Genomic DNA, 10,168 nt, shown 5'->3' on the forward strand with positions numbered 1-10,168 from the left:
GATATTTTTTTTAATTTTTTGTACATGGGTAGAAAACATCTTTTCTGATGCATTTTTCAAATTTGAAGTCGATACGATTTCTTAATCCAGACTTATTTTGAAATAAAGATGCAAAACTTACCCGGGTAGACGATCGTACACATGACGGTTAATGCTGACCTTAATACATAAGAACATATGCTCAATATAGTATGAAACGTTTATACTATTGTTTAAATGTTCGTTCTTCAATGTTTGGTGGCCACTATAAGTCTCTACCGAACGGAACTGCAATAATTTCCTTTGCTTTTATTTTGTCGTAAGTTGACTACCAACACCAGAAGGGTGAAAATTAAATAACGAAATTCTCTTTAGTTATTGCTGAGTCATGATGCGCTCGGACAACAAACGGGAACCTTTTTAAAACCTAAAAACATATGTTCAGTGAACTCTGCACTCTTCTTGACTAAAAAAGCTCGGAGTTCGGAACGCCAAACGACTAGCATAAACAAATGCCACAAGACATCTCAAAACTACCAGAGCTGTAAAGCCTTTATGCCTTTTATTCTGGCCACATCTGGCTTCCCCATAAGCTCGACATTAAATCATCTCCATTAAAAACGAATCACTTCCGGTGCACGGTAACCGTATCACTTGCGGCAAATACCGACCTGAAAGGTACACCTTGAGCACCGGATTGGATTTAATTAAAATCATTTGCCATATCTCTGCCATCATGATCGTGGCTCGTTACAAATGAAGTAGTTCATTCTTTTTCTTCCCTTTTGCAAATAATTCAACCGTTCGGGTCGATGTCGTTCATACAATAAACCAAAGTTTGTGTCTTTGGCTGGAAAAAGCTGTCTTAAATGATTATTTTATAATTTTTCGCCTTAAATTACCATACGAGCCGATACGGAAAAGGCAGGGAAAATCTTTGCTTTCATTTAGCTTACTTGCCGACTACAACGCTACCCTACTTTCCATGCATAACCAATCTAACTTTTCCCATTTCTTACAATACGCCGACATACGCCCAACCGTATCATTCCCATCGTGCAATTCTATCTCGTTGCGCTCGTCACGCGAAAAGAGCGACGCGAAAGCGTTCGCAAACGGGCTGACGCGGCGAACGCTACCACCGCTACTAGCAACAACTGCCGCAGTGTTCGACATGTTCGTTATGTTAAAATTAAAAGCAAACATGAAATCGAACAGGGGGAAAAATTATAATCAAACAAATCACACTTTTTGCTCGCGCTGGCCGGCGAAGCGATGTCGTCGTCGTTGTCGTCGTTATGCCGGGCTCGGTCTATGTGGCAGGATTTTCTGTTCTCGTTTCACTCTTTGTCCATCACACACAGCTACACGCATGCATAGATATTGCGGCGTCCGTAGCCGGAAAAACGGGGCTCTGCATGCTAAGCTGACATTTTCATCAGAGCAATTGTCGCTCATCCGCTATCATAGCAGTGCCGTTTATTGGAAGAGCGAGATACATCAACCAGCGAGATTGCTGCCGATGGTCAAAATAGGATGATTATTTAAATACTATGCCTGAAGTTGTTACAAATTACATGGATAAAGACAAATTGCAGCATCACATTTGGCTTTGATAATAATGGCAAAGCTTGTTTTGTTGATCATTTCTTGCTGCAATTAATTATTTTTTGGCCATCGTATTTCACACCGTCCAGCATACTGGTTTGCAAACGCGACTATCACCAAATTGAACTGTGTGGCGTACAACACCTGCTTCATATGGGTCCCACGGTATAGCCATATACTCTTTGCAAAAGGATGCAATGCAGTGTACGGCTATGCAGAGCAGTACTGTCAAACTTTCGTAAATTTTGCTTTACTTCTGATAAACCTTAATAACTTGATATAGAATCAAAATCAAGCTATTTTTTTTGGTAATCTCGTTCAGCTTGACCTATCGGAAAGCTCCGTATCGATTTGTTGACGTCGAACTATGAACTATGAACTATGCCACAAATATTTACAGTGGCTGCCGCCTAAAGTCACCCACCTCATATTTTCACCTATTATCTGACTTTGTGCTCCCTGTACAGTTCTCTAGATCACTTATCGGAAAACTTTCTTCACACATCGGTGAGGACACTCTTCAGCTATGTTACTGCAAAAAAATCAGACCGATATATTTTAAAATCTCAGAACACTATGATTAAAAGTGAGAATAGCATGGTGATTTTCAAGAGAGTTATTGTTCTTTAATAATTTTAGAGTTATTCAATCTTTTAGAAGTATCGTAGAAGAAGAAGTATCAGGAAAGGAGAAGAAGTGAAAATTGATTGCCTTACCTGTAATTAAAGACCTAATTGCCTCAATGCCGTTGTTCATTATTTAGATAGAATTATTACTGCTTCGAATTAGTTGGCCATTTCTGTTCCTAGCTTGGTTACTGACAACTTAAAGAAATAGAGAAGAGAGTAATCTAGAGCGGGGGTCTCCAAACTACGACTCATGCGGCCCTCGAAAGCCGAATTATGTAGCCCGCTATGGTTTTGTAAAGGTTAAAATAAATAATTAATTAATTTTTGGTGGCTTATACCAAGCCTCAAAATTCGGAAGGCATTAAAGTGTTTAAATGTTTCTCTAATTTGCTATTCAATCCTATCATAAAAATGTTTCTTTTTCTTCTTTGACACAACAACTGTTGTCGGTTTAGGTCTGCATGTTCCGCTGGTGGGCTGGGCTTATCAGTAACTTTTTGATAACCCTTAGCAGAATAGCCAGTCTTACGTATGGAAGCACGGTCCATTCGAAGCTAGAACACATGACGGGAATGTTGTTAAGTGGTACGAGTTGACGACTGTACCACGCGACCGGTCATACCAGTGTTTAGCATAGTGAAATATAGAAGAAAATTGTTTGTTTGTTTTGTTAGTTTTTAATTAAAATTTAAACTTAAACGTAAAAACATGATTAATGAAATCGTCTAGAAAAAAAAATATCCATAAAAGTTAGGCACAGACAACGGCACGTGCTACGAGCTCACCATTTGTTTTCAGAAAAGCACTGCTCTTGCAGGTTTGACATCCCCGAACACTGCCACTGATCCTACTATAAACAAGCCGGTTCGATTGCAAACAGATACAACCCGAGTAAGGTGGTTATGTTTTGTACATTAAACATATGTTAAACATTTATGGACATTTAGTTATGCCAGCTCCTATCATTTCAATATCCAATCATTTATTACAAAAAGGCATAAAAAATATTAACATTTTATCGCAAAACCACACCCGATTCAATCTCGTTCCAACGAGACTCTTCTGTACTTTCATCGTCCGAGCCAAAAACATGCACACACGCGCGCGCCGGCCAATGCAAACTACTGCAAACTAATGTTTGGATAGTGGATCGTTCCATTAGGAAACGTCGCCGCATCATTCCCGGTATGCAACCGTGCCCAAATGCGCGGTAATTTGAATCTTTATAGTGACATCTGACAAGCGACATCTTCCGCACACCGATACCGCGTGGCCGATAGCAAGCTTCGGATAGATAAATTCCGTTGTTTATTTACATGTCAATTGCAGATCGTACAATTCGTGCGGGACCGTCTGTCGGTCGGAGTCGCAATAGTGTGCCAATACGCTCGCAACGACCAAGCTCGAAAGCATGGCTCGCGCCATGAATGGGCGGGAGGGCACGTTGCCATGTTGGGGGTTTTTAATTTTAGATGCTACCGGTACTGCATCTAAAATGCAGTGTTCAACTGTTCAAACTGCCACAATGACATCATTTATGCATTTCTATGCACCGTCGGTGCAGCGCACTGCACACCGTTACATGGACGCTTGAATGTTTGTCGTGTTGGGGACAAAAATCCCAAATTTTATCGCAGGACCACTGCAGCACAAATGGGGACCGAACCGTTTTGCCCCACCGTTTTGAATAATACAGCGGCGCGCGAGCTAGTGTGGACGAGATGCCTTCATGAATTTGTGATTTGTCTTATTGTGTTTATGTGTTCGCGTTCGCGTTTGTACCCGGTAGGGTAACAATGGTTGTAACGATACGCGTAAACAGTTCCAATCCGAAGGACACTGCTCAACAGATGGTTCGGTGCAAATGGATTGAATTGAAAACTGCTGATTGGTTGTCTCTGTTTGACGGATAAACGTACGAGCATTGATGTGCTGGTTGGTTAGTGTAGAGGTGGCACATGGATTTGTAAGACACAGAAAACATCTAAACTAGCTCACGTTCACATGTTAGTCTCTGGAAGAAAGAAATCATTCGTTTGTTTTGTGAAATTCTATGGCAATCAATGGTGGTATTTGGGAATCCTTTTGAGAAGACGCAAAACCGAAGAAGAACGCAAAGCCCGGAACGCGCGCCAAATGCGGTCCGCTATAACATTAAATCTGGCCCTCAAGTGAATTTGACTAATTTTGAAAAACGGAAAGAAACTATTTGTTTAACAATTACTGAACATCTTTTGGCATAACATGTCATACTGTCGTACTCATGGACTGTGTAGGAACTAGGTCAAGTAATGTGGAGCGATTTGACAAGTAGCCAAAAGTTCGTTACAGGCAGTTCGTTGACATCTAAGAGCCCTTTTCGATTCAAATTTTAATTGTGATAAAAATGATAAATCGGTCTGGTGATCACAAGAAAATTGTAAATTGGTTATTGAATGTTTCACCAAATGTATTGATGTCTCTTTTAATAACCATGGTTTAAGGGTTTGATGAGTTTTCCACGGCTTTCTGCTGTCAAAAGGCATCCAAGATGGTCAAACCGATTTTGGCTAATACCTGACCCCGTTCCTACACAGTCCTTGGTCGTACTCTTCCAACATTTATTTTCGTAATATAGATTGTCGAACTAATTATTGCAGGAGTTCTTCAAGAGTTTTCGTAAGTTAGGGACATGTTCTAGGCTTTTGGAAGTTGATGAAGTAAGGCAAATTATTCTTTCACCATTCCTGAACGATTGAAACCGTTTTTGGCTATGGCTGTATCGTGTTGAAAACTGCCCAAACGGTATTTAAGTGCAAGGCTTCAAATGGCTTTTGGAAACAATGCTGATTTATCATGACATGTTCCATCGATACGATCATTTTGCTTGTACAAAGTTACCTCCAATTTACCTCCACGAAGCCAATTTTGCGTCCAAAAAAATTATATTGTGACTAGCGTGCGCTTTCAGCAGCAACCGAGATCTAACTACCCTACTATTCTTACAATTATTTTTTTAATATTTAAACATCTTTAATTTTGCTTTTCCAATTATATTTCTTGATATATAAATAAAAATATAAATTAAATAAATAATAAATTTAGATCAAACTAACTGACAGCTTTTTATAATTTACCCATTACCTTTGGTCCATTACCTCAAAAGTCCACCTCACCGCTGCCCTTTAACATTCAAATTTTAACGCCTTTTCAATGACTTAAAAAAATATCATAAAAAAATGCAATGTAAATTATCTTTTCAACCGAAGAGTAATGTAAGCGAAAGCGGGGCAAAATGGGGATGTTAAGCAGTTTACTGAATATTCCTTTGAATATACCACAAAACACAAATTATTCTTACACTATTACGTGCCTCCACCATTTATCTATGGATTAAAATTGCCACATAGGATGAAAACAACTTAAAAACATGAAAATATTGTTAAATAAAAGTTGATGTTTTATGAAAAGCTATTTTGACTCGCGGGGTAAAATGGGCATAGCCCTGGGGCAAAATGGGCATATGTAAACAAACTGTGAAACGTCAAAACACTGGGGCAATATGGGTCACAACAACTGTGCTTAGGCAATGGTCTATGCTTTTGCGCACGTTTCATGAAATGTATTCCCACTCTATCTTGTGTTTTGCTGTTCAGGAAAGCTCTTAAAATTCTTCCAAAAATATGTTATTAAATTTTTTTACACGGTTAAATCTACAAAATCGAATCTTTTGAAGCTGTGTCGGTAACCATTATTGTAGGGACAAATACAACACCATAGCCTCACCAACCGTCAGCGTCTCAAAATTATCTGTTCATTTTGCCCCAAGGGTAACTGCCCATTTTGCCCCACGTATAGCATTTTTGTATTTTTTGTTATGTTAGTAAAAATACGCATTCAATTGCCTTGCTTTCTCCAGGCAAATTGTATAGCAATATCATATCTATAAAAATATACCATGTAAAACTTCAACGCATCCCTGTGACACTGGTTTCAGCTTATTTTCGAAGTGGCAAAAATTACATCAATACGCTGCCCATTTTGGCCCGCATGTCCATTTTGCCCCGCTTTCCCTTATTTCAAATTTCATTACTTTTACGTATCATTACGCCCATTGAACTTGTACGTATTGTAGTTGTTCCATGGTGTATTTTTTCTGAAACGCTTTGTATTTTTTGAATATGGCAGTAAGACCTAGTTATCACACCCGGTGATTAATCTTTGGACTCGAGTCTTATACTACTCGTCGCGAAACGGCGTAAATCATTTTTATGAGCAAAATTATCCTAGGAGAGATAGATTCACCGCACTTTTTAATTAGAGTTAATTTCCACGCACCTGCTCGTATTTTAAGAAACTATAGGCTTTTTAGAGTTGCCCAAACTAGACGTGCATATAGCGATAATGAACCTATGTCTGCGATGTCTATCAGATTCAATGCCCACAATGACTCTGTGATAAGGCCAATGATGGCCAATCACTTAACATATACAAATAAACAAATAAAGAAATAGCTGTGTCATTGTTTGATGTACGAAACAAGCACAAACCGCATAAAAAGATGTCAGCAGGGCATCATACTGACAATCATATCACAGAAAAAAACTAAACACGTGCTTATAGAATCTCCAATGAACTAGGTGCTAAAATGTGGCCTGCTTTGACCATAGAGAATAACAATTCTGCAAACTGTGATTTTATGCTGCAACTGTGATGTAAGCCTAGAGCCCAACGCTACCGATTCAGTTATTAATTTACTGATGCTCCCGATTGACTCTTGGGCATCTCGTTCGCTTCGTCCACGTGATCCTCTGTTAGCTGAGACACGTCATACGTTATTTACTTTCAATTATCATCTTCTATCCTGCTTGAAGTTATTTAACCATTTTTAATCGCTCTGATTTTATTGTTCTTCAATTTTTTTTAAATTATTTCGTCATTTAGCGTTGATGGAAGATATGGAATTCAATAAATGAAAATAAGTTAAATAAATAATGGCTGTAAATTAGGAACATTTCAAAACATTATATTAATATTCTTAATATTCTAATAATATGGATAGTCCTTCGCTCGGTTTCACATTTTACGTGGTGGCTCTTCCTTGAACATTGACAAAAAAAAATGAATTCATTTTGGTGCTTTCATTACACACTCCCTAAAACTGGTCTAGACACATTTATACTTCCGCTTTTCCTCACTACAAAGTTTAAAATCGCATCATTGAACTTACCGTACACTCCACACCAACACACCAACTATCCCTGTGTGAAGCAAAGAAAGCAGCCCTCCAGTAAGTCGAAGTCCGCTCCAAAGAAACCCCATGCTCTCGGCAACATTCTTGTGCCCGTGTAGCGAATCCCAACATAGCATCCTACCTTCCGGCAAAGGCTCTGTGCATGACTGTTTCTCTGTGTGAGCTCTTAAAAATGCATTCGACTGAGAACAGGGCATAAATTTTCCCACCACTTCATCAGCTTCATCCTGCTAACTTCCCAAGTTAAGCGACTAGTCCGGCTAAAACTGACGAAAACATTGCACCGGCTTAATGGTGAACCCATCCCCAGTGTATCCATAAATCCTGCCGGACTTCGTTCTCTGTGGTTGACTTACTGGCCCTTAGAACTGTCCAGCGTATGCTTGGCCCCGGAAGTAGTAAGACAAATTCTTTCGAAAACCTTCGGCTAAAATCTGGTCTGCTGTTGTGCTTGATTTTGGATAGTTGCCATACAATCAACCTGTGCTTTGGCTAAAATTTTGAGCAATCTTCATCAGTTTGGTTGTATTGATGGTACATCGTATTGCTCTTTGCTTGGCCACTCGTGCGAAGGTAACAAAAAACATGTTTATCCTGCCCGATCCCAAGGATATGCGTATTGCTATTTCGGAGCTATTTTCCCCATTCGATATTGAGCATTGGCAGAAACAGTACAACGCCAATATATCCCGTACAGTGCCGGCATATTGCCCTAGCATCTGCTACGCTACAATCTTACTGCTACGAGCTTTCGGTGGAATATCTTCATCTTACGGTCATCCTCACATACATCCACGTGTCTCCATAAGCGAACTCGAACTGCCCCCGAGGCGGGAGGATGAGACGGCGAGACCAGCAGGCAGTACAGAACACACGTGAACCGAAGACCGTTCCATGCATATAATCTGGCAACGTTTGCAGCTGTTACCTGTATGTTACGGGGATACGTTTGCTACTGGGTTGAGAATTCGTAGCGGAGTATCATCTTTGCTCTCGCCATGCTCGTAATACTGCTGCGCTAGTTGTGCTCCGTATTCTAGAAAGCAACACGGTAATGCTGTTTTTCGCAATATGATTTTATTTCTTCATCGTACGCATACTTCCAATATCGGTACACGGTTATAGCTTTGTTACAATTGCGGCATGATTCGAACGAAACGAACCTATACAGCCAACATTTTGTCCAACTTTTATTGAACTTCCGCATGGAATGTGCTTTGCTTGACAATTGAATTGATTTTCTTTTTAATTCACTTTCATCGTCACAGTGTGGTTAATTGCTCTTCCTTGATTGTACTTGCTTGCATTGTGATTGAAAAAGTTTTACCATCACACACTCTATTTTTAGGAGCACTTTACCTTATTTATTGTACTGTTATCTAATAGTTTTCAGCACGGGTGGTTTTAATTGATTCACATTCAATTCCTTGATGGTTTTTCACCATCTTTACAGCTTATTTTGGGCAGGGTGCTTTATTCCATACACGCTCGCTGACTGCAAACATTTTTCCCAAAATGGAGAAAGTAATTGAGGAAGTAACACGATATGGGCTTTATGTTATTGTCGAAGCCCTTTGGCAGTTATGCATATAAGTTGCAATAAAGGTACGCAATAACTGCAGCTCAATTGCCTTACGCTAACAGTGGTCCTACTCAATCAAAATCTACTCAGGATGAGATTATGACAAACGACCTGTGTGCTCTGTGCCCGATTTAAGTGTCTGTGTACTTCTAAACGCATGAAAGCAAGGGACATTAAAATGTGGAAGGCATCAAACATTAGGGAGCTGTATTGTTTGCGTAAATAAACGAATTACATCTATATTTAAAAAAAAAAAAACAACTTATTTTCCATCAGTCGACCACGCAAACATAAAAACAATTTACCAGTTTTTAGCACTACCTATTTTACTATTTTATAAAGTTCTAAAACCATTTATCATTTATCCGAGACACCCACCCAGCGTTTGAAAATAAGTTGATATCTTTCAACCAACCCTGAAAACATTCCTTTTAGTACATGTGCTAGTTCAGGGGTGTCAAATTCATACACAATTTCATTTTTATTGAAATTTTACCCGTTTTTGTTCATAAGGATACATTATATATTTTTTGTTTTTCAAATTAAAATACAAAAATCATTTCTTTTATTTATTTACAAGTACAAGTACTAAAATCTTCCTGAAAAATTTCATACCTACAGCTCTTCAAGCCATAGTTGGTACACCGGATCTCGAATACTTACTTTTTACGATTTAAAAACGAATTACGGACCCTTTAGGCATTTTTGACATTTCAAAGTTTCTAGCTAATTTTATTTGAATCGGTCAAACATCTGTGTAGCTCTTTACTTAAGCAAACCTTCTACATTTGAGAAAAAAATAAGAATTGAAATAATTTTACTAGAGACATTGCAAAAACTCATTAAAGCACAATGAAAATTTGATTCATATTCCGAACAGTTTCAAGCTCATATTACGAACGTTTTTATTCAAATTTCGGCCAGCTTCAAAATTTCGTTTATAATGTTCGAATTCAAACATAAGCCTTTTTAGTTTTTAATTTGTTTAAAGTTCCAAACCTCCGATTCTGAATAAAGGAGTCCCTCTAGACCGACAGATCGACGGTCTTAAAAACAACGGGGTTTGGATGCTGTTTAGCTTTTGTACTCGTAGATGCTTATAACCGAAGAACTGCTACACGAATTGACGGGCTTTTC

The sequence above is a fragment of the Anopheles arabiensis genome, chromosome 3 (assembly GCF_016920715.1).
Source record: "Anopheles arabiensis isolate DONGOLA chromosome 3, AaraD3, whole genome shotgun sequence".
Lineage (NCBI taxonomy): Eukaryota > Metazoa > Arthropoda > Insecta > Diptera > Culicidae > Anopheles > Anopheles arabiensis.